Source organism: Malaya genurostris, chromosome 1 (genome assembly GCF_030247185.1).
Source record: "Malaya genurostris strain Urasoe2022 chromosome 1, Malgen_1.1, whole genome shotgun sequence".
NCBI lineage: Eukaryota > Metazoa > Arthropoda > Insecta > Diptera > Culicidae > Malaya > Malaya genurostris.
The window spans coordinates 1920090-1944292 of record NC_080570.1 but is presented as its reverse complement, the minus strand read 5'-3'; the positions used below and the strand labels follow the sequence as shown (position 1 = coordinate 1944292).

The following is a 24203-nucleotide window of genomic DNA, read 5'->3' as shown; positions in this document are numbered from 1 at the left end:
CTTCGTGAAGAAAATCGACGACCGCAAACCACAGGTACAAATTGCTTGCCACACCAACACCTTCTGCCCAAACTTTTCCATCGTCACCGTGTTGTCAGCGTCGTCCAGGTCCTGGTACACCGATTTCGTATAATATTGCGGTGCGGGCAGCGCTCGAGAGTCTTCCTTGGCGTAGGTTTCGTCGTCGACCAGGATGCATCCGTTTTTATTCTGTAGAATCCGGTTATACTGTTTTCGCGCTCTTGTTTTGGCCTGAACTTGCTGTACCAGGGACTTTTTCGGCACCTTCTGTTTCTTGTACGTTTTCAGGGAGTTCCGAACTTTGATCCGTTGAATCATTCCGATGCTGGTGTTGAACTGCTTGGCCAAATCCCGCGTCGACGCCGATGGGTTTTCCCGATGTACTCAACCACTTTTAAGTCCCGGCACAGCTGGCTGGGATCCGTTTTCCTACCGGATCGGGGCAAATCCTTCATGGAAAGGGTCTTACTGAACTTCTCGATAATATTTTTGACACTAGTGTGGTGCACTTTCACCCGTTTTGCAATTTCGTTGTACGTGACACCACTTTCTGAGCACCAAGTGTGCAGAATTTTCTTTCGCGTTTCTGGACCAATTCGACTCATCATTGAAACGATAAACCGTACCGATTGCGCAGCTGTTATTGACATGTAAACAAACATATCACCGCAAAACACGCTGCAAAAAATATTGCCATTTCAGAGTACTGAACTGTTTGAACTGTACTTATCGATACACTTCTTATTTCAAAACTAATTTCAGATCCGAAAGAGAAACTATAACCGAATCCTCTAAATCGCAACCCGCGTTGCTCTTTCACTACAACGTGGAATGTTTCGTGCATGCACAATTTTATACAAGTGCATAACTCGAGAATAATTTGCCACTGTAAACATGAAACAATAACCAGCCGTTTTTTCTCTAAGGCTCTAACTTAGCTTCGCCGTAACCGATGAAATGAACAACTTTCACCAACCCCATCGAGCGTAGCAAGCCAACAAAAATCAACTCTATTCGTTTTCCTGGTTCCCATTCTGACGGTTTCCCCGGGTTCGAAAGAGTGCAAATTTCATTTCACCACCGTTCTAAGTCAACTTCGATATGGCGTCCCATAAACGCGTTTCATCCCATAGTAGCGTCGTGGTGTTGTTTCCGAATCAAATTGAAATATTAATAATGAATAAGTTCGCTCCGGAAGACCATCACCATATCGGAGGGAGAGAGAGAGAGAGAGAGAGAGAGAGAGAGAGAGAGAGAGAGAGAGAGAGAGAGAGAGAGAGAGAGAGAGAGAGAGAGAGAGAGAGAGAGAGAGAGAGAGAGAGAGAGAGAGAGAGAGAGAGAGAGAGAGAGAGAGAGAGAGAGAGAGAGAGAGAGAGAGAGAGAGAGAGAGAGAGAGAGAGAGAGAGAGAGAGAGAGAGAGAGAGAGAGAGAGAGAGAGAGAGAGAGAGAGAGAGAGAGAGAGAGAGAGAGAGAGAGAGAGAGAGAGAGAGAGAGAGAGAGAGAGAGGGAACTCGTTGGAAGCGGCAAACAGTAAATCTCGGTGATTTACCTTCGACTACATCTGCTGTAACCGCACCGTTGCCTGCCATGTGCTTGTGTGGAATAGAGGCAGCAGCACCAGCAGCAGCACAGGTGCCAACGGACAGACCTACAAAAACATCAATCTAATTTAGTTCTTTCGCCGTGAGGTATTTGAGTGGCAGCCAGTGTCGGTATGCAAAAATATAAGAAGAAGTACGCAACATGAAAGGTTTCGGAAAGCAGAGGCAAGACCTGGCGGCGGTGGCAGCAACAAGACGAACTTCAGCTACGCGGTTGTCCGCCCGAGGGTAGACGGTGCAAATGAGTTCCGCAGTGAGCAATTTTCTTTGTTTTGCTATTTCTTTTGCTCGTTTAGAATAGAACAGAAATTAATGAAAATACCTACTACGATCGAAAATATGAACCCAAGCGTAGGGAGTTCGTAAAGGCAAAGCCTACTTATTGATAATTGTCAGTTTGTGAAATCAAATAGCTAGAGACAAAAACAAAAACAAAACAAAATCCCATATCTTCGCGTTTGTCCACGCGGATCATTTAGCGTCCGTAGCCCACATTTATCATGTCCACATGTTTCTACTCGAGTCCGGACGTGACTGCGTATGTTCCACCGTCGTCCAGCTTTCCATTCCCGGGGCTCTGTTGTATTTGTGTATCCAACGATGACCAATGTCCCCACCAAAAAGCATTTCTTCTTCCCCCCCCTTTGGAATCCTCCTGGTTCCTGGCACCGCAAACCACTTCAACCGCATGTGTTTGTGTGTGTTTGTTCGTGTGCGTGTGCAGATAGATCGCAATGGAGAACATGATGAAATCTGATGACATCAGCACGCAGTACGCTTCCGTGAACATCAAATTCCTACACGCGTGAAACCATGAAGGGTGGTGATGCCATTGTGTAGCTCCGGAAGGCCAACGGGTCAGGCCAGAAGGGTGGAAACATAGTTTTATCCACTTTTCAAATACGTTTTTTTTTCGTTGTTGTTGTTGTTGTTGTTGCTGCGCCGCACACACTAAAGCTCATACACGCACATAGGACCGCAGGATGACACTCCATCCGGGAAAAAGGAGAACCGTAGTAGCATTCCGTAAAAAGCACAATAAATTTTCATTATTTTGCCACTCAACCAATATCAACATAACCATCTGATCTCCGGAATGCCATCGTCGATATGATGCTATGGGGTTTCGCGGTGAAATTGTAGAAGGAAAGGGGAAAGGGCAGGTGGTGGTACCATCATAAAAAAAAACGCACATGATGTCCCGGTAGGCTAGGTAGGCTTCCCTCCACACGGCACCCATACTCAAAACATTGCAGCAGCAGCTTCTAATCGGACCACACCTAGCTTACACAAACACAACCCGAACGGTTAAAATGTGAAAATGCAACGGAACACACAGTAGTAGGCCTTGCCGTTGCGTGCTTCGTTTTCATAGGCGACCTTGTTCTTTCTCTCTCTTTCGCTCTCACATACACACTACACTTTTTGGCTTACTATGATGAATTGGGTTAGGACTGTGGCACAGAAATCGGGTGCAGTTTTAAAATATGGCCTCAGTTCTGTCGGCGAGATGCGCTAATCCTGTGTCCGTCCAGTCAAGGGACGAAGACGACTGGCGTTGTAATTTCGGATGGATGTGTCGTTTTGGTTGGTACTTTGTTTTTTTGGAGCAAATTATTGGGACCAAAAGTACAAATCAGATTATTTTATAACATATTTTTCGATATGTACGAAGATTCTTAATTAGGATTTTTTGAATTTTTGCAGACAAAATTTTACAATCAATTCCTCTCGACAAACTAAGCAAATGTCTGCCTGTGTGTGTATGAGTGTTGTTAACGAACAGGTCGAGATTTCAGAGATGACTGGACTGATGTTGATCAAACTAGTAGCAAATAAAAGGTCTCTTCGTCAGCCTGAAATCGGATTTTTACTTTTCGCGTTATAGGAAGTTTTATGTCAAAATTGTTATTTTTTTGACAATATCTGTCACGATTTATTTATTTATTTATTTATTTGGAGCAGGAAAAGCCCAATGGAGCTGAAATAATTATCTCTCACTCCAGCAGGCATAAAACCTCCTCATCGTTTATATTAACAGATTACTACAATCCAACAGATACATGTGCGTACTTAATACTATCGATTAAAACTAACCCTAGCTAACTAACTCTATAGTAATTAGACTAGATAAGAAAAGAAATATGCTTTAAAATGGGAGGTAGAAGGAGAGAGTGGTGAATGAGAGTTGGCGAACGAAACGGGGTTAGGTTCGGCATGTAGATCTAATGAGATGGTGGAAGACGGATAAAAAAAAGAGGGCGAGCAAACGTGGTTAGAACCGACATATAGATCTAATTAATGTTCGAAAAGATAGGAGAAGAGCGATGAAGAGCGGAGAAGAGGAGTGATACGACAGGATTAGTTACAACGAGCGAATTTATTAGTTTTCAATGGAGATGGTGGAGAGAACGAAGGGGTGGTCGAGCGGAAAGAATTAACATTAGTATTATAACTGCAACAATAAAGAATCATGAAATAATCGTTGTATCGCATTACGAGAGAGATGAAAATCAAATTCCTGTGAGCAGCTATTGAATAAACGGCACATACTGGAAAAGGGTTCATTAAATCCGGTTCTAGCATGGGGAATTCGTATAAATGGATGAGAACGAAAACTTCGACGATGAATGTCAAAATTGATCAATTGTAGGAGATCAGGACTGTCAACACGTGATTGAATTAGATCAGCAATAAAGACAGCCTTGCAAACGTTCCTACGTACAGACAGCGGATCTAGCTCAATAAGCCGACAGCGATCTTTGTAACTAGGAAGGTTGAATGGGTCCCTCCATGGTAGATTGCCGAGTGCAAGTCTAACGAATTCGCATTGAACACTTTCGACACGATGTCGATGTCGATTTGATAATGAGGTGACCAAACTATAGCTGCGTATTCTAATGTTGATCGAACTAGCGCACAATAAAGAGTCTTCAGGAAGTGTAGTGGCCTAAGAGTTTAGAAGCTTTCGAAATTACATAATCGACATGATTCTTGAAATCCAATTTGTGATCGAGAATAACACCTAAGTCCTTAACCGAGGATTCACGTTTGAGGACATTTTGCAAGAGATGATAGTCATATGTAATTATTGAGCGTTTTCGGGAAAAAGATATAATGAAGCATTTGGAAGCGTTTGGCGAATGTGTCAAATTGAGATTGCAGAAAGCGTGCATCTTCTAGTTCCTTTATAGGATGATATAGTTTGAAGTCATCAGCAAATGATAGTTTGAAACCTTTTCACGGAGAAGTTGAGATCATTGAGGTAGAGTAAAAATAGAAACGGTCCTAAGTGGCTTCCTTGAGGTACCCCAGAACTAACAGTAAAAGGAACTGTTGTGAGGTTTCCTATTTTCATCGACATCTTGTCCTTGTCGACGATTGTCCTTGTAAACAAAATATGTTTTCAGACTTAGATTCCACACGGTAATAGCTATCAACAAGCCCTTTGTTTGGTTAAATCCGTTCATTTTTAACGCAGATATTGATATTTTCGTTTAAGCGATTTTTTGCTATATTCCAGAAGCTTTACGCGCTTGATGGTAAAGCGATGTTTCGGAGCTAGTAAATATACTGTTTTATGCAATTGTTCCTTAGCACCTGAAAGACTACGCACAACAACCTCTTTTTCATTACGGTTCGATTTTAGCACGGTTCTTTTTTGGCAACATAATCGTTCGAACATAACATGTGTAAGAAAGATGACAGTATTTTCAAATTTAAAATAGTTTCATGTTTATATTGATTTATACTGCTTGCACCATTAATTGCTGGAAGAACACATATTCTTACCGCTACATACCATTCGAAGAAGTTCGTCGAGATAAGCAAATCTGTGTGTGAAAAATAATTTTTCTCGGAGATTTCTGATTTCTACAAGCTTAGACTCTTATGAACAGTCGTATGCTCCCATATAAGGTTTCTGAATTTCATTTGAATCCGGCTTCTGGTTCCGGAGTTACATAAATTAAAATAATAACACTTATTTTGCTCGTAGATTGCTGAACCGATTTCGTCCATCTAACTTTCAAATGAAAGTTCTTATGGTCCCATAAAAACTGCTTGTTTTTTAATCAGATCCGACTTCCGGTTCAAGAGATACAGGTTTATCGGGTTCACAGATTTTGAGAGTCGATGACCAAATAAACTTATTTCAGTTTTACCGAAATTCGGTTTTCGCTCCCAGAAGGTATAAAAAATTTCACGTGTCACGCACTACAATTTTTCTCTCTGGCTATACTGATTTTCAAAAATTTTGAATCTAATGAAATGTTAAACATTCCATTAGGAGAATTCAATTGACTTGGGCTACTCCGATATCCGAATTCCGTTTCCAAAAGTATCGAAAATGGAGAAGCTAAAAGAATAATTATAATAAACAAAAATTCAAATTAAAATAAACTATTTCAATTTATTCGTCATAAGGAGTGTATCGAAAATAAGCTATCCACAAACATTTGTGTTGCACGCATGTATTTGTGATGGTTTTTTATGCTCAGATCACAGCATGCTGGCCATTTGGATGTCAGCTTTCGTTTGTTTACTTGTTTGTGCGGGTGAAATTGTGCGTTTTCAAAATGTCGCGTATTGAAATGGAAGTGAAAATTAAGGTTCTGGACACATGGCTAAGTAAGAAGGGTATTACCATGCGAAAATAGGCGAAGTGGTTTGGAATTCATCATGCCAGTGTTAAAACCATCATTAATAAGTTTGGGGAACACTATTCTTTGGATGAGCTGCCAGGAAAAGGCAGAAAACCCGGTTCTTTCAACCTGAAACTGGATCAGAAAGTGGTATCTCTAATCGTGAAGAACAAATCAATGTCAATACGTGATTTGGCCGAAAAAGCAGGAACGAGTGTCGGAGTAATCTAGCGTATCAAGAGGCGAAATCACCTGAAGACCCACAAGAAGCAGAAAATCTCGAAACAAAGTGTAGAACAGAAGAAGCGAGCAGCAACAAGGGCCCGGAAATTCTATTCGCGTCTTTTGCAGTGTCCGACGATGAGACTTGTGTAAAGGAGGACTCAAAAACCCTTCCAGGTCCACAATACTTTACCGTCGTCGTTGGGGAGGATGTGAGCGATGCGGACAGGTCGATTCAAGTGGAGAAATTCGGTCGAAAGGTACTGGTATGGCACGCAATATGTTCCTGTGGTTTGAAGTCAACCAGTTTTTACACTACCGGAACTATGAATGCAGAAATCTATCGATCTGAGTGTCTCCAGAAGAGATTGCTGCCTTTATATAAGAAGCATAGTACACCACCACTGTTTTGGCCGGATTTAGCATCGGCTCACTAAGCCAAAGCCACTCTCAATTGGCTTACGGAAAAGGGTATAAATTTCGTTGAGCAACATATCAATCCACCAAATTGCCCTCAGCTTCGACTCATCGAACGTTACTGGGCAATAGTGAAGAGGGTCTTCAAGAAGACTGGTAAGGCAGCTGGGAACATGCAGGAGTTCAAAAGAATTTGGGCTCAAGCGTCCAAAAAATGCGATGCAACACTTGTCCGGAACTTGATGAAGAGCGTTCGATCAAAAGTTCGAAAATTCGTGAAGGAATAATTTAAATTTCATCTGGTTTTCATTATGCACAAGCTTGACCTCGTACAATAAAGGATCAATTTTTAGTTTGAATAAAATATCGTTTTTTATCATAATTTGGAAAAAAAATTTGTGGATGGCTTATTTTCGATACACTCCTCACTAATTCATGAACATACGAACTATTTTGTGTTATGCTGGTTATGTTTCCTGAAATACCATAAATAACGACAAAAACTTTAAAGAAGATTCCACTTCTACAACTCATGGAAGGCTTAATCGATTGTCACACGTTAAGATTGCAAGGAATAATTTAATTACAATTCATTTGAAACGACGGTCATTAGAATAATTTCATGAACACAACGAAGAATATTGACGCGAAAAACACATGCTGATTGATAAAAAAAGAGGTATCATCTCACTGCTAGGTGGATTAAGCACGTTTTTGCCTTTCTCATATAGAAAGGCCATACAATCACTGTGAAAACTGACTATTGAGCCGAGGCCCGGAGGGTCGAATGTCATATACCATTCGACTCAGTTCGACAAACTGAGCAAATGTCCGTGTGTGTGTATGTGACAAATAATGTCACTCGATTTTCTCACAGATGGCGTGACCGATTTTCACAAACTTAGATTCAAACGAACGGCCGTATGGATCCATAGCTCGCTAATGTATTTCATATTTATCATACTTCCGGTTTCAGAATTACAAGGCAATATGTGCAAATGCATGAAAAAATGCGCACTCAATTTTCTCGGAATTTTGTCAACAGATTTTTACAAACTAAGTCTTGAAATTCTTTACAAAGTCCTCGAAAAGTTGATTCAGATTCGACTTCCGGTTCCGGTATTACAGTGCGATTAATGAAAATTTTCAATTTCATGAGTATTTTTTCACAAGCGATAGCGAAACGAGGTGCACATTTTTATAAAACTTACTGCTTAACCCATCTATTTGGCAGATCTTGTTAGTTGGTAGACATATAAATCTTCTTTGGGACTACTAGTCCCCGGTTTCCGCTTCCGAAAGCACCGATAATAGTGAAGAAAAGCTTCAAAAACGGAACTCACTTCTATTTCTCTGCTACTGTTGAACTGATTTTCTCAAATCATGATTCAAATTGAAGCTCTCAGTGTCTTAAAAGATACTGTACAACTTCATCCAGATCAGATGAGTACCAAAACTTTCGAACTGTCATACAAAATCGGTACGCATCGGTACGTGCTGGTACGGAAGAAAAAAACGCACCTGCCTAGCACACAGCATGCTTAGTTCAATTTTGTATAACGTGCAGGGTTGCCACATTCAAATCTATATTAACTTGACATAACTGTTTACAAATTGAAAAAGTGATGATAGTTTATAGAGAAGAAAGTTTTTGATTTAATTCAAGTTTGGAAAAAAAAATCTTGACTAAAGTTTCTAGTGATGTAACATAGGTAACATGTAAAGGCATCATTACGCCACTAGGTGAATTAAAAACTTCTTAACTAACATAATAGATTATTTATTAGAAAAAGGTGGCAATGATAAACAAAATCGCGAATAAATTTGTTTTTTTAGTTTGAGTCTGTTGTAGCTGGAAATTTTGCAAATAATTTGCCTAAAAAATTGCGTTTAGAATTTTTCAGTTTAAAGCATAGTAGCGTTAGAGAGAATCTCCACGCTAACTTTCGGAATGCAGAATAACAGAATGAAGATAAAAAAAATGCACTAACCAAACCGGGAACAAAGAACAGCGGAAAGAAAAATCGTTTTCTTTAAAATGTAAAGTTTTTTTTTACTTTTCTTTCGAAAACGGTCCCGGAAAACTGCGGACGTATGAAAAACAACAGAACGGGGAATAGTATCTTGGAAGAAAAAAAAACCTTCGTCCTGGCCGAACATGGCACCATTCAGCAGCGAGTAGCAGCAACCTGAAGGAATTTGCGTACAGCAAAAGGAAAGAAAAGTGCTTCTTCAGTATGCGGAAGAAAATAAATTTCTGGTCAAGCGGCGATGAACGCGCAAGAGAGCGAAAATATCACAAAGGCGCTCGGCTAAAAGTTTCCTGCTATATACTATCCGGGAACTTTTCCACCCCGGCCTCCCCTAATGTTTTGCATCCTCATGAATCGCGCGCGAAAAGTAGAAAATAATTAAACGCTTTAATGACTTCGATAAATCATCGGGTTTGTTAGAAAGTGCCAAGGCAGAGAGCGTGCGGGGGTTCGGCAGTCGTAGGAAGTGATAGAAGAACAAGTTGGTAGAAAAAAAAAAAAATAACCAGTTTTGCAAATTTTCTCACATTTCACTACTGGTGTTAACTGTTTTGCAATAGTCTTTCATTCTGCAAGAGTGAGTAATTGCAGTAGGCGAGTTTGGCGGTTCGGGGGTTTTTCCTCACCGAAACCTGAAAAAAAGCTGTAAACACACTCCGCTCACCCAGTCTACTACGATCACATAGCCGATGCTTGTTCGGCCAGCTGCTTGAATGAACCATCATCAATTATTACAGGAACAGTGGGGAGAAAATGATAATAATAATAGTTTTTTTTCGGGCGATATGTGCATGCTAAACAATTTATCCTGTTGCGGTTCATGTCTGATGGTACGGTATCGGATCGTAATCGACGTATAATGGAGTAGTAGTTCGTGCCGGTGAACTCCAACCGGCTTGTCAAGAGGTATTAGAAAACAATTACGTTCAAACGTGTCAGATTTAATGTTTTCCTATACACGTGTATGTACGAGGGAGCTGCTAGCTACTATCAGATTGGAGCGCTCTGGAGAATGTTGGATAGGCTTTTCCTGGTAAAATCTACTCCGTCGACATGGAACGCATATTCACGTATATCGCAAACTGAAGCACTGAAGACCGCTGACGGCAGCAGCAGCAGCAGCATCCAATCGTGAAGTGGTTACGTGTGTTGAGCCGAAGGGAAAATCAACATAGAGCATAGCTAATCTACACATAATTCAATGCTAATCTGTTCGCAGTTTAATGAATTTATGTTGGTTTACGCCTGTTGTGATGTATTTATGATGGTGTTTTTACTGCTTAGCATTTCCAGTCCCGAAGCAACTCCCGAACACTAATTTCACTCACGTCATTTCTCGGTCTACATTTGTGCACGGGATGCACTTCGCCAAAACAACCGAAACGCGAACGAAGTAGGCCGCGGCTAGATCTGAACCCATCGATCAACGGTATAATGGTGCGGATCAAATGGGCGCTTTTCGGGGTTGTGCGAAAGTGGAAAAGAGTCTATGCAAATCCCGGGGCCGTATCACGCCGCTGACGGGGCACGGAGATACTGAAAGCAGCTATCAGGCGAAAAAATTTGTTGATTTTCTGAAATTAGCTACTTTTGTTTTGGAACATTTAAAAAAACGGGTGGGTAATGTCAGAAACATAACCGGATGACGTGAACACATTCATTTCATTTATTATTGTATTTATGTGACATTAAATTGAACTCATTCGTCACGCCAAGACGTAAACACGAATAAAAGAGGTGGTTCAGTTTCTTTGACTTTACAGAATCTGAATTCTGGATCTGAATTTCTGAAACCAAATTTCAGAACCGAATGCTAGAACTGAATTTGAGATTCTGAATTCTCAATTTCAATGCTAGATTCTGGAACTGAATTCTGAAGCTGCATTCTAAAACTCATATCTGGATTGTTGAACTGATCACTGAACCTGTGATGTGAAGCGGAATTTTGGAACTGAATTCGAGTCCATATTTGGAGTTTGATTGAAAAATCTAGTTCCTGAATTCAGTTACACTTCTAGAATTGTAAAACTGAATTTTTGAACCACATTCTAGACCTACACTTTGGGACTGAAATTTGAACCTGGACTAGAGAATGCATTTTAGAGCTGAATTCTGGAAATACATATAAATTGTGGAACTGAATTTTGATCCTTGATTTTGATCTGAAGCTCAAGAACTTCAGGTTCAGAACCCAGTTTCGGAACTCCGGACAGAAATTTTTCAACTGAATTCTGGTTTGAACCTCAATTTCAGTTCCAGGATCAGAATTTATTTCCGAAATTTAGCTGGACAGTCCTGGTCTAGAATCAAGATCCTGATCTCAGTTCCAGATTTTGATTGCAAAATCCGGACTCAGAATCAAAATCTAATATTCGGTCTCAGTTCCATAACTCTTGAACTCGATTCTGGCCTTAGATTCGAAACGAGGAACTAAAATTTAGATCTGGATTCTGGAAATGAATTAGAAAATCTGTTCTTGGATTTCGAATTCAAAACAAGGAACTGAATTCTAGACCTGGATTCTGGTCTGAACTGAACGGGTTAAATACGCATACTAGAATTAATGAAGTTTTGTAGCTAAAAAAACATGAAAAATGATTCTATTTCATTAAACTGAAATGATAGTGGCATAGTTTGTTTGAGAAAGTTGTGTAGTTTTCAATGATGAAAAACTTATAAAAAGTCAAAATATATAAGTTTTTTTTACAAAAACTGTTTCAGGAGAACCTTTTTCAGAAAATACATTAAATCAAGAATTCTACTCTACTTGAATGAACATTTTGCACAACTTGGTCGAAGTTACTCAACCCCTATGTTGACCCTGAACTGAATTAATATTTTTATCTCACTTTTAGGGATTAATCCCGCTATAATATAAATAAAATTTGGCACCAATCATTCTGAATAATTTTGCTGAAAATACTGTAGCTCGAATACCGCGTAAACCGAAAGTTTTGATATTTTCGGTTATAAGTTTGACTACATCAAGCGGTCGAATAGGACTCACATATATAAGCATAAAATGTGTCTCGATTCAATAAAGCAACCGCTTGTTTGGCAGCCTTGCAGAGCCGATTCTATTTCTATCTCATTTTTCGTTACGTTACCAGGAAACTGGAGCAGAAAACATGGCGCGACATTCACTAAAATAACATTCACTTCATTTTTATCGCGACAACATCTATTTCTTTATGCACTAATCACATCGAAATTAAATTATCTAGACATTGTCAGGATAGATTTTTGATGCATGCCTTTGAAGGCGAGATATTCAATGAACAAGTTGAAAGTTGCCGTTTTCAGCTATGCAATTCTTCCTTCAGAAAAAAACACTTTCCCGACCGCTAAAGTCAATGAATCATTTTGAAATTTCCACAGAATAATAACTAATTTTCTAAGAGCTTATCAGTTGGGTTTTTTGATATTCGTCACCGTTTCTGAGAAAATCAGATTTGTGAAAAAAACCCTCTGAAACCGCCCCCATTATTCATTATTTAATGAATTTTTACCCCTTATACTTATCAAACATTTTAGTAAACTTAAATTTCGAGTTGTTTGTGGTTACCTCATACAAATTACTGATCCTATCTCCGACGACGAGAACAAAAAAAAAACACGTTGATACGTTAAATAAAACAAAAGATATTAACAATCACAAACTTTTCACTCGCCCGATAGGATAAATTTAGAAAAGCGCATCCCATAGTAAAGTAAGACCTTATTCACGTTAAAATATTCTCACTATTGTTGAGATTTCTAATCTCAATAAGAAAGGCTAAAGTTTTGAATAAATAAAACAATGTTCAATTGGATTGTCCGAATTTACATGCTGTCAGTTTTGGCAGAGACTCAATCCAATGTCATTTATCTATTGTGTTAGTTGAACTGGTAAAAGAAAAGATATATTCAACCAATTTGAATTGTTGACATTGAGAGGAAAAATCTGTTTAAATCCACCTAGTATAATGATGCCATTCTCATATCACTCAGATTCTCATATATTATACTTTGGTATTTTTTTAATTCTTGAAAAAGCGCAAAAAAAAACTGGAAGTCGATTCGAATGACCATCAAATCAACTAACATGATCGTCAAATTGAATTTAGTCAAACTGGAACAGAAATTTTGGAACTGAATTCTAGACCAGGATTCTGGTTCAGAACTGAATTCTGAACCTGAATCCTAGCTCCGAACTCTGGTTACAGAACTCCGGTCCAGGACTCAGTTTTCAAGCTCGGTTCCAGAATTCAGCTCCGAAGCGCAGTTCTTGAATTCAGATCCGGAACTTGGTTCAAAAATTTTCAGAATCTTGTTTCTGAATTTAGTAGCACTTTAAAAAGTGTGAACTGAATTTTAGAACCAAATTCTATACCTGCATTCTGGAACTGAGTTCTAAACCTTGATTCTCGAATGAATTTCGAATCTGAATTCTGATCATGGATTGTATTCCGGTCTGAAATCAAGAGCTTCAGTTTGAAACTCAAAAACTGAGTTTTAAATCTGAATTCCACACTGGGATTTTACAACTGAATTCTGGTCTGAACATCAAATTCAGTTCCATAATTCTATTTCAAATTTCATATCAAAGTCCAGAATTTATTTCCGAAATTAAGTTCACGAGTCTAGGTCTAGAATCAAGTTCTAAAGATCGATTGGTAGATGTTTGGATTCTGAGACTGAATTTCAGAACTGGATCTAGATTCCGGTCTGAACTGAACGAGTCCACTACGCAGACTAGAATGAATGAAACTTAAAATATTTACCTAGCAAACATTCTAGAAAACTTTAATTTCGAGTTACTTATGGTTATTTCATACTACTGAATATTCTTTGACAAATTGCTGATCAAGTTCGACGATCAAATGGCTGTGACTTTTGGTTCCGAAGATATAATGATATAAGTGACGTAACCGACGAAACGCGTTGTTTTTTAACCGCGCAAAAATATCCACCTAAAACTTCAATCACGGATAGAAATGCACTAACTCGATATTTAAACATATGTTCAAACTTAAGCTCACGCACTTATGTACAACTCTAGTGTACGATGTTCAGGTTCAGATAGCAAATCTGGGTACAAGCCCGTGTTAAAAATTGTACACAAGCTCAAAGTGGGTCAATTTTTCCTGATTTTGATCACAATTACAGTTGTTAACGAGAATTTTGTTTTCGATTGAAATTGCACACAGTGCTGATTTGTTTCTTTCCGTCCGTCCGTGTGTGTGTGTGTGCAGTTTCCAACGTAAGCCTACCACCAGATTGGTGCCTTCTGATGCGCCAGTGGCGGCGCCGATAACTTCCCCTTTACCAACGCCTGTTTCTGTTCCGCCCGTTGGTGGATTATTTTAAATAAATTTAATCGTTGACGATAAATTCTATGTAAAACGCGTACATTTATTCTGGATGCTCTGAGCCATTGGTGGCTTCCCCTCGCGCGCGCTGCAGTTGCTTTCGGAAACTTACTGATTCACGCAGTAAACGGGAATATTCAGCTGCTCCAATCTGATGTAAGCCCGAGTTTTATTCCCGGGATAGTGTGCCAAAACATATAGCAGTAAAAAAAAAGAGAATATAACGTCAAGCACTAGCGACCAGCGAAAAAAAAAAATAAAATGACCTTACTCAATTACACCATGGTTTCATGGTTTCTATGCGGAGATTTCCGCCATCAAATTATCTCGCTCGGATTTTCTCGTGGATATTTTATCGCAGCAAGCCATGCAGTGATTATCATTTCACCCAGTGTCCGTCGTCAGCCTATGCGCGGTTGCTATGAAAATCACAGTCTTCCTCTTCTTCCCGAAACCCGCAGTGGCTCCGTGAGCGTGAGAATTCAAAACCGGCATTCGGTTTCCGCCTGCCCTTCCGCCTTCCCACGAAGTAAATTCCCATAATAAATCAAACTGTTAAAAATTTTGTTTACATGAACAACTCACCCAAATGCCATTCATCCCTGTCGACGTCGTCGAGGTCGTCGTCGTTGTTGTTGCTGCTGCTGCTGACCCTTTCCCGCCTACTTCGTTTCTGGCTACTGGCTCGCTGACTGACTGACCGAAACTATGCGGAAATCCCGCGCTATTCCCGGGGTGTTGAAACAGAAAAAAATTCTAGAAATTCTGAAATCCCCGTCCTTCCGCACCCAGAGCGCCACTCGTACACATGTGGAATAAATAAAAGTCAACCGAGTGTGTGTGCCCGCGCACACGTTATTTGTATGCAGATTTTTGTGCGCGCTGGTACAGTTTTTCGGTAATTTTCCAGCGCTGTTATCCTTCCTTTCTCTCTGTTATCTTTTCGTTCGTTCGTTGGTTCGTTCATCCTTTCCGCTATGTTTGGTTTGGTCGTCGGTATTGTGCGTGGTGTGATGTTGTTCTTCGAACAAAAATACAAGGAAAAAAGGAAAACAGTGGCGCGGATCAATTTGTTCCGCAGCCCGCATTCTATGAAATATTCGGTAAATCTTCGCAATATTCTATACTGTGGACGCGGATCGGTTAGGTTTCGGATGGAAGTATGTAGCATTAAGCAATAATTTATGTTCTTCTCCTTCTCTCTCTCTGTATGGGAGGGTGTGGGTGTGTGTGTGTGTGGCAAACAGGAATGGACGAAGGTTTAAAAATCTCAGCCTGAGCTTGCACTTCGTGTTCCATCGGTCGGACTCGACCCCATATTTTTTGTTGTTTGTTTTTTTTTGTGTAGCTTCAAATTGCGAGTACGTCTTGTTTGTTGATGAAAACATGCATGCGGTTCATGCGGGTGGGTAGTGATCCGAAATGGAACAGATGGGATCGGATCGTTAATTGAGGTATATTTTCCGACGTAGGTCACAAAAAAAAACCCGGAATTTTATCGCAAGTTTTGTTTAACTTTAGCCAATACGTACGTTATTTGCACAGTGGTGAGCGATTTGAACTAAAATCCCGGTTCGAACGAAAATCGTAGCTTGGTTTAGATTTATTTTTTTGTTTAGAATACCAAATTGTTAAAGAAAAATCATAACCTCCCATCTAGCAACCATCTCTCGGTTTGATGGAGACGCGTGGTTTTCTGTGGTATCTCCGAAAACGCCGCCTACTGCGCGGAACTCAATTTCATGTTTATTCATTCGTTCGATTGACAATCGAAGCAGAAATTCACCGTTCCTGATGACCAGTTCACTCGATAACGGACGCTACTTTGTTTGGATCGATTGTTTTTGGAAAATTTCCAACTATAATCGACATGGATTCCCACGGTTAAGGCCCTAAACTAGGAGTAACGGTGGGGGGGAAAATGGGATTTTTTTATTGTTGTTACATATAACGCATGATTCGGTTTCACTGCGGGATTCATTTTGATTTGTTTTACAAATAACTGGGATCGAGAATGTGACGGACACGCATTTTTACACTGCAGTAGTTGTAGTCGTTGGACCGAATGTTGCACCATGCGGAATGCAATAAATTACATACAAAAGCTTGCTTAAATTATTTCCTCTGCAGTTTCTGGTTGATCAAAAACAAAAAAAAAGAATGCTGCGGGATAATTTGTTGCATTTGACAAATCTGGTATTCAAATGAAACCGCAACCGAACATATCAATTGCAGAGCTTCAGTCGAGTTTTTTTTTATTTTTTGCTCTATCGTGTAACTCTGATTGTCAGTTATTTTAATCAATGCCGTCGTTAGTATTCGAAGAAACAGTCTGTACTAGTCATATAAATCGGGTCTAGAGGGAAGCAGTTTTCATTGGAAAATTGAATACATATTTCTTTTCAAATTGTGGTACATCGGAAACTACAATTCAGTGTATTCCGGTTTTGCATCGACCGAACCAAGTGAAAGTCGGATACTGGCAAGCTTAGATTTTGGAGCGGGTGAGATTGAATTTTTATTCACTTTTGTCCTAATAGTTTTTGCCCGTAGTGCTCAAACATGTGGCCAAGCGTTGTCGTGAAGGAAAGTTTCGGACTCATGCTGTGGTTTCATTTAGTTATTCAAGTAAATTTGGTTGGTTCGTCACAATGTCCCTATAACAGTTAAGTAATCTTCTCCGTTGTTTCCAACGAATCTCTTAGATTTTATCAATAAGTTAACTTGTCGCAGAGTAAGATAATGTCGGTCCATTTACATTAATCCATAGAAAGATCCTCAGCGGAACTCATTTCGACAAACGATCTATTAGAAGCCTTAGCAAAACTGAGTTGAAAACCTACATTCTTGTTCTACAGAATCCCGGCGGCTTCCGGTGGTAGTAGCTGAATGAGAGGTTGCGAGTGAGCAATGGCTCCATTAACCCTAGCCTAGTTAAAACTAAACATACACAAAAAAAACTCAGAGAGATAGGAGGTTTGTGCAGGCCAACTAACTCACTCTGAAAATAATTACTATTGAATAATCTAGCAAAGACGACGAATTGGAACAACTGGAAATGTATTAGGCAACAAACAAAGGTCTAAGATAGGAAGCTTGGCATATGAGCAATTCTGCACCAAAATTATTCAGAAACGGAAAAAATAACTGCACGACCCCCTTCGATTAGCATTAAACTTTGCATGTGTAATCAGTCTAGAGATTTCGTTCACTCGAGACTAATTTTTTGAGAAGAACGTATGTGTTTTAAGTCACATTCATTCTAAAAAATTCCGATTCAAAATCTATAGATTCTACGAAAATTGTGCCTAGGAAGAAGCTGTAGGTAATCAATCGAACTTTCTAAAGAAACATACACTGAACAAAAAAAACCTTCCGATATTTCAAAAAAATCAAAAATGAAATTTATTTTTCAAAATTCGTAGTTTTTTTCATTTTATACCAACTAAAAACGTCAAATTACAAAAAAACCTAATGAATATTTAAAAAGCTTGAGAGATGATCGATATAAAAAGTTTTCCGAAGAAAACCTTTTTAACGATTTTCTAAAAACGATGTTTACCTAGGAATAAAAGTGACTGAGAAATGATGATATTATTCTGCAAGCTACGTTCAATGAAAAAAGTCATAGACAGCTACTTCCTAAATGCAGTTATTTTCAAGATATAAGATAAAAACAAAATCGAGAAAGTAGATATTTCATGAGAATACGCCTTTTTTCAGTTATGATTCTCCATCGCCTCATTTATTGTTTTTTTGCAATCCTCGTGATATTTTGAATAAATTATTCTTTGACGCTAAGGCAATAGGAGCAGTGGTTTTCGAGATATTTTGAAAACAAAATCGAAGAAAAATCACAGTTTTTATAAATTAGTTGCGATTCTCCAGAAGCAATAATAAGGCGAACTGCATTCAAGTTGCAAAGTACTACATGAAATAAGAAGTCTCGGACCTAACAACAAAAAAATCGGTTGTTTTTTACTGTGAAACTTTTTTATTCTTTAGCATAATCTCCATCTAGAGCGATACACTTGACCCATCCAACCTTCAATATTTTGATGCCCATTGAAAAAGAAGGGATTTGTCAAGACCTTCAAAATAGGCTTACGTTTCTGCAATAACCTCAGCATTCGACGAAAATTTCTTTCCCTGGAGAAACCTTTTCAGGTTTGGGATTAGATAATAGTCGCTGGGGGCCAGGTTCGGAGAATACGGGGGATGATGGACCAATCCGTACCGCAAATTATTTAATTTCACCGTTGTTGGAACTCGTCTTTTTCCATAGCTTGATGAAAACTAGAATTCGTCCGACACGATAAGCTATTTTTTAATCACATCTATCAAATTGCCATGAAATTTGGTTTTGGTAAATCAACAAAAATATATTCACCTATTTTCTTTGCGAAGCGCGGGATTTTTTATTCCTGTAGTACAATATTCAAGATATATAAATATAGAAAAAAAAAATAAGACAATTGTCGCTTTGCAAACCAGCTTTATTATTTCTCATCTACCAATACTTATTGTATAGTCTATTTTCAATTTGAAGTTATTTTTCGCAGATTTATATATAATATAATAGTTCATTTCTGTATCTGTTGAAAATAATTTCGCAGCAATCTTATTTTCTGTTATTGGAATGAGGCAATGATATTCTGATGTACCTTGAATCATTTTTGTTCGTTGATAAATTGAAAGATTCCAATCTACATCCCTATCTTCATTATTCCTCTTGTGACTTATTACAAAATGAGATTACTGTGAAATTATCTTGATTCGCTTTAGAAGCTCAATCGTATAAAACTTTGCACATTTATCATTGGATTTTCGTGTTTTCTTGCCAAGCTATCGTTTAGAATTTCAGAAATTCAGTTTATCCCCAGTTTCTATACTCATTATTAAACAAGAGAAAAATGTGAATACGTGCCTCGGTGGTTTTTCAGTTCCCAAATATCCTGTCTCATTTCGTTGTGTCAATTTTTCTATAATTTGTTCCTCCTTTTTCATCCCAGCTGGCATTGACGCAAGGATTCAAATCAAAGTAGCGACAACTTATGATCTTGCTAGGTATTTGCAGCTGCGGACAAAAACCCAGGTTTTCGTGACGAACTAGAGTTTTTTTGGACGTGCAAGAAGAGGTGCCGGAAAAAGCGTGTACTTTCGTAGATGAAAGCTCACAATGGACCTGTAAAGTTTTAATCTGATTTGCGAAGCTGTCACAACAGCGGAGAAGTACTACGATAGTGATATTCAATCAATCCAACTGCCCTCGATTCTGCACATTCGAGAAATATTGGACAATCGTTAAAAAAAACTTAAGTTAGAGAAAGTAATTCAGGATGTGACAAAGTAGAAGAAGAGATACTGAAACAAAATGGTTTGACAGGTTCACAAATAGGGAGTGGTATTGGACAGGAAAGTTCGCGGTTTCATTAAAATTTTTGTATGAAAAATGCCATTTATATGGCCGGGAATGAGTGGATGACAAAACTGAAAGTCACTGGATGTCATTTTCCATCCGCTGCACACACCGTGTTCACTTGAGTATATTGAATATCAAATACCTGTTGATTCCGAATCTCCGGTAACTAGTAAGCCAATTTAGGACAATCGGTGATAGATTTTTCGGACTTGACTTGAAGCGTTCGTATCTTGGTGGTTTGTCAAAGGATTTGCCACATTCAACTTGATTCGAAAGCATCACTTCAATGTAAAACGTTTAGAAATGGATTGATTTGTCGACGGGGTCGTGTGCATACCGGAATCTCCATTTTCGAGCGAAACGGTGACTCGCAAATGGATACAATTCGAAGTTGTGCTATGAAGTTATTCATAGATAGTTTTTATTATGAGTTGCCTTTTCAAAATTTACCCTCTAGAACAGGAGTTCCCAAACTGTTATGTGTTATGGGTCAAGGACCCCTTTACTAAAATTAACTTAGACCTCAGACCCCCATCAACAAATTCCTTTGAAAATTCAATTTCTTCCTTTTTTAATATTGATGTAAAATACTTACCAACTTCTGCGGTTGGTAGAATAAACACAACTTTTTTAGCGTAAATATTTAAAATAACAACTTATATCAAACAATAGGGGGTCGATTTCTAGACCTCGTCGACTCCCATAGTCAATTTTTCGTTTACGTCGACCCCCACAAAAAAAGATATCGACCCCAGGGGGTGTCTGGTCGACTTTGAAAACCCCTGCTCTAGAAGAGTGATAAGTCTTTTATCGTAAATATTTCTAATATGTAACAATTTCGATCGTTGCCTTACACCTCGCATTTCATTTAGTAGCAATTCTGCTTCGATATTGTATAGGGAGGATTTACAAACACATTCTATATATATATGCTCGGTTGAAATTTTCAGTTCAGTTAGTGCCTGCTCGTAAACCAGCGATGTTATATTTACGGGTTCGGAGGCTTTTCTACGGATGTACTGATCAAGTAGATTTGAAAAGTCATAATATGTATTAGAAGCAACCCAGGTATGAGGGTTGATTTCTGGGCCAAAATTTTTACAAGATGAGTGTTCTAAAAGATGTTTCTTCCCGATTCAAATTGGGTTTGCGTATAAGTTCGCCCACACAGACATATGATTTGAAAAGGTATTTGCAGCTGCAGCCGAGAAACAAAGGTTTTTGTAGTTGAAAAAACGATGAACTCTAAGGTTTACAGCACCGAATGGCACCGAAAGCGAATCATCGACAATCATATTTTAATGTTGAAAAAAAAACTGTTTTGATGCCTTTCTCATATTATTCATTATCTCATACACTGAGTTCTATTTTTATTCCGGGGATACGTACAGCGTAACTTCGAAAATTCGCGGAAAAGCTGAAGGAAATTTTTTTCTATGCCAAAACTGAAGGTAATTTTGTTTATGCCAAATATCTGAGAAATCTCAATTTTTTCTTGAAAAAAATCGACTTTGGACCTTTTTTTGACTTTTTGTTTGATGCCAAAAGTCTGAAAAATGCATGAATTGTCGAGATCTGATGTAATCGAAAAAAAATTGGTTTAAATCGAAAATTTTCTACGTGTCAGGAAGTTTGATATTACACCAGATCTCGACGTTTCATGTGGCTCAAAGACAAAACAAGAAAACCGAATAACTTTGAAAATTCGCATAAAAAACGCGTGACTTCGGAAATCCGCATAAAAAAGCCGCGTAAAAAAGGCTTCAGTTTATATTACATCAAGAATAATGAGGATATTTTTATGATATCTGAAGACCTCTTCGTTTTATCTAAGATGGTAAAAATCGGTTGAGCCATCTTTTAAAAAAAGTTATGGACATTATTTTAACCTGTTTGGTGATTATCATCCTGTTATTCCGGAACCGGAAACCGGATGCAAATAAAATTCAGGAACTTTGGACGGAACCATAATACCTTTAATGGGAATTTAATTCCGGAATAGGAACGGGTCATTTCGCCGAACGGGTAATTTTGCGAAATTATTTTTTAAATTAAATGCACACTAATGAATTTCACTTACTTTTAGTAGGATATGAAAAAAAAAACAATCGTGAATGCAATGAAATATTGTGATGTATTCGTCTTCTTAGAAGAAAAACGGCTGTTTTACCGTCCGACGTTTCTACAAGTGGCTTTGTTTTTATCAAGTTTTTTTTTAAGATTGAGATTTTTTATTCTACTTTTTTTCCCCTGCAAACTGCTCAAGTAAGCGTTTCAATGCTCGTAGCTTTTTACCCATAAATCGAACAAATCCAGCAGAGTGACACCAGACTGACCAACAGGCTTCGTTCGTTATGCTTTGCATGAATCAGAATGCTTTATCTCTTCGATCGAATTGGATTGCATAGCTTGTAAATCCTGTTAGATTTAAAACCGAAACCATTCGATCGGATTTTTCTCTCCAGATGTCGACTCACTGGGAATTTTTTTTCACAGTCTCCAACATCGTCATTAACATCATCATAATTATCATCATCATCATCATCATCAACACCAGCATCGTCGTCGTAACCTCTTAGTAAGAGTGGCCTGCCGTGTTGTGCGCCTAATGGTCAACATTTCCCTCCTCATTTTATTTAATTTTCGAACCATATTGAAACGATAAACGATGTGTGTATACAAATGGTGCTTGTTGTTCCACATTTTCAGCATGTATAATGAAGAGTAGCAGCAGCCAGCAGCTAGAAGAAAAAGGATTCATTCCAGCGTGCACTTCGGGATCACACGGGAAATGAGAAGGTTATGTTAATGCATTTTCTCGGGCCGCTGCGATCCGATCAATGCTGAAGTAGCAGTAGCCGGCATGACCGTATTCCGTAGCAGGAGACTATCGTTGGACCTGAACTGGCTGGGAACCGGTCGAATGGTGTTCTGTACCAGGGAAAACGGTGAAGAGTCCGGAAGTATCTGCTGAGTACGAGCAAGCCATGCCAAGAATGGCTCGTTTTCTCGTTTCACGACCAACCCTTCCACCGTTCCGCCGCTCTATCTTTCTCTCTCTTCTGGATAGCCATCCTCGACTTCGTACTGCACGGCGTTGCGGTGGAGCATAACTTTAGCCCCAGATACCACTTCGGTGCGGTATTTGTTTATGTTTGTGTGTACGGCCGTGTAGTGCCAGCTTTTGTGCCTTATCCTTTTTATCTCCAAACATGCGAAAAGAAGCCCTTCGGGAGGAAGTGGTCAACCTCATCCCGTGTGGTCGGTGCACACCTCCTCCTCCTCCTCCTACTGTGGAATCCGACCCAGCGACGAGCCTGGAGGGTGTTCAAAATGTACAACAGATATTCAAATGACTATCTTATATCAGAGTCAAAAACTTCATGTCTTAAAGTGGTTAACCACTATAATATATTGGATTAGTGAATGCAAGAGTTCCGGTTTGTTCGGATGGTAAATTCGATTCAGCTTTAATAATACTGGACCGGCTGCTGCCAGCTAAACGGTAACCGTATTCAATTACTACGTGCTCGTGCAATCGCAAAGGACTCAAGCCCTTGAGCGAAGCAATTGCTGGCCTGTGTTGTTTCGAAAGTGGAGAATATTTTGTTTTACGAATGCAGCTTTGAACCACCGGGTCCAGGGCACTACTCTCTCCGGTGCACATACAATTCATAAAACAAACAAACAAACAAACACAGCGAATTGTTTTCGTTTCAGCATTCTTGAACTGCTGCTGCGAGTTTGTTCAGTCAGTCATAGAACGGGAGAAGTGAACAATTATTCTGTATTAGGGTGGAACGGGGGGAAACTTTAGTCGACTAGTTCTAATCATTTTTGACTGACGAACTGAACACCGTGCAGGAGTTCGGTTCGGTTCGAATCGACAAACAGTGTCTGATTGAAACTTCGATGTCGTACAGGAAACGCAATCTACGAATGGTGGTCAACACAACAGATCAGGACTTTTTGATGAATGTCGGTATCCTTTCTGCGTTCCCCGCGTCAACAAGTGACCAAAATGAAAAAAAAATTATAGTTCATTCCATCTGTACAAGATCCTTCGAACAGAATTCTCAGCACATTGGATTCTGAAATAGGTGTTTGTATCATCCGCGAACAAACTTCCCATGGAAAATTTAAACCAATTGAAGAAGTAGGCGGCGACCGTAGGAAGAGCGAGTTGCGTAAGACGATCATCTTTCACGCAGCCTACTTTTGTTCGAGTGAACACATTTTGGATTTTGACTATGAGCGTGCCAAATTGGCCTCGTGGACGAAGTTTTTTCCTAAAAAACAATTCTTCAATATTGGACCTCGGTGAAAGAAGAAATACTATGCTGCGTCACCCATTTTGCGATACACTACAGTAGTTTCGAATGTTTTGACAGAGTTCTGGAATTAATACCGTTTTTCCACGGATTGACGTAGTTTTTTTTTCGTGCGTATCTCAAAATTAACACGGCGTTTGAAAGGATATTAGGGGTATACGT

At 39.1% G+C, this 24203-nt stretch overlaps 1 protein-coding gene across 6 annotated transcripts in view; it reads left to right on the top strand.

Annotated features, from left to right (window-relative positions):
- Positions 1-24203, top strand: part of LOC131429407 (nucleolysin TIAR) — a 717709-nt gene that overhangs the window by 349511 nt on the left and 343995 nt on the right. The window lies entirely within an intron of this gene.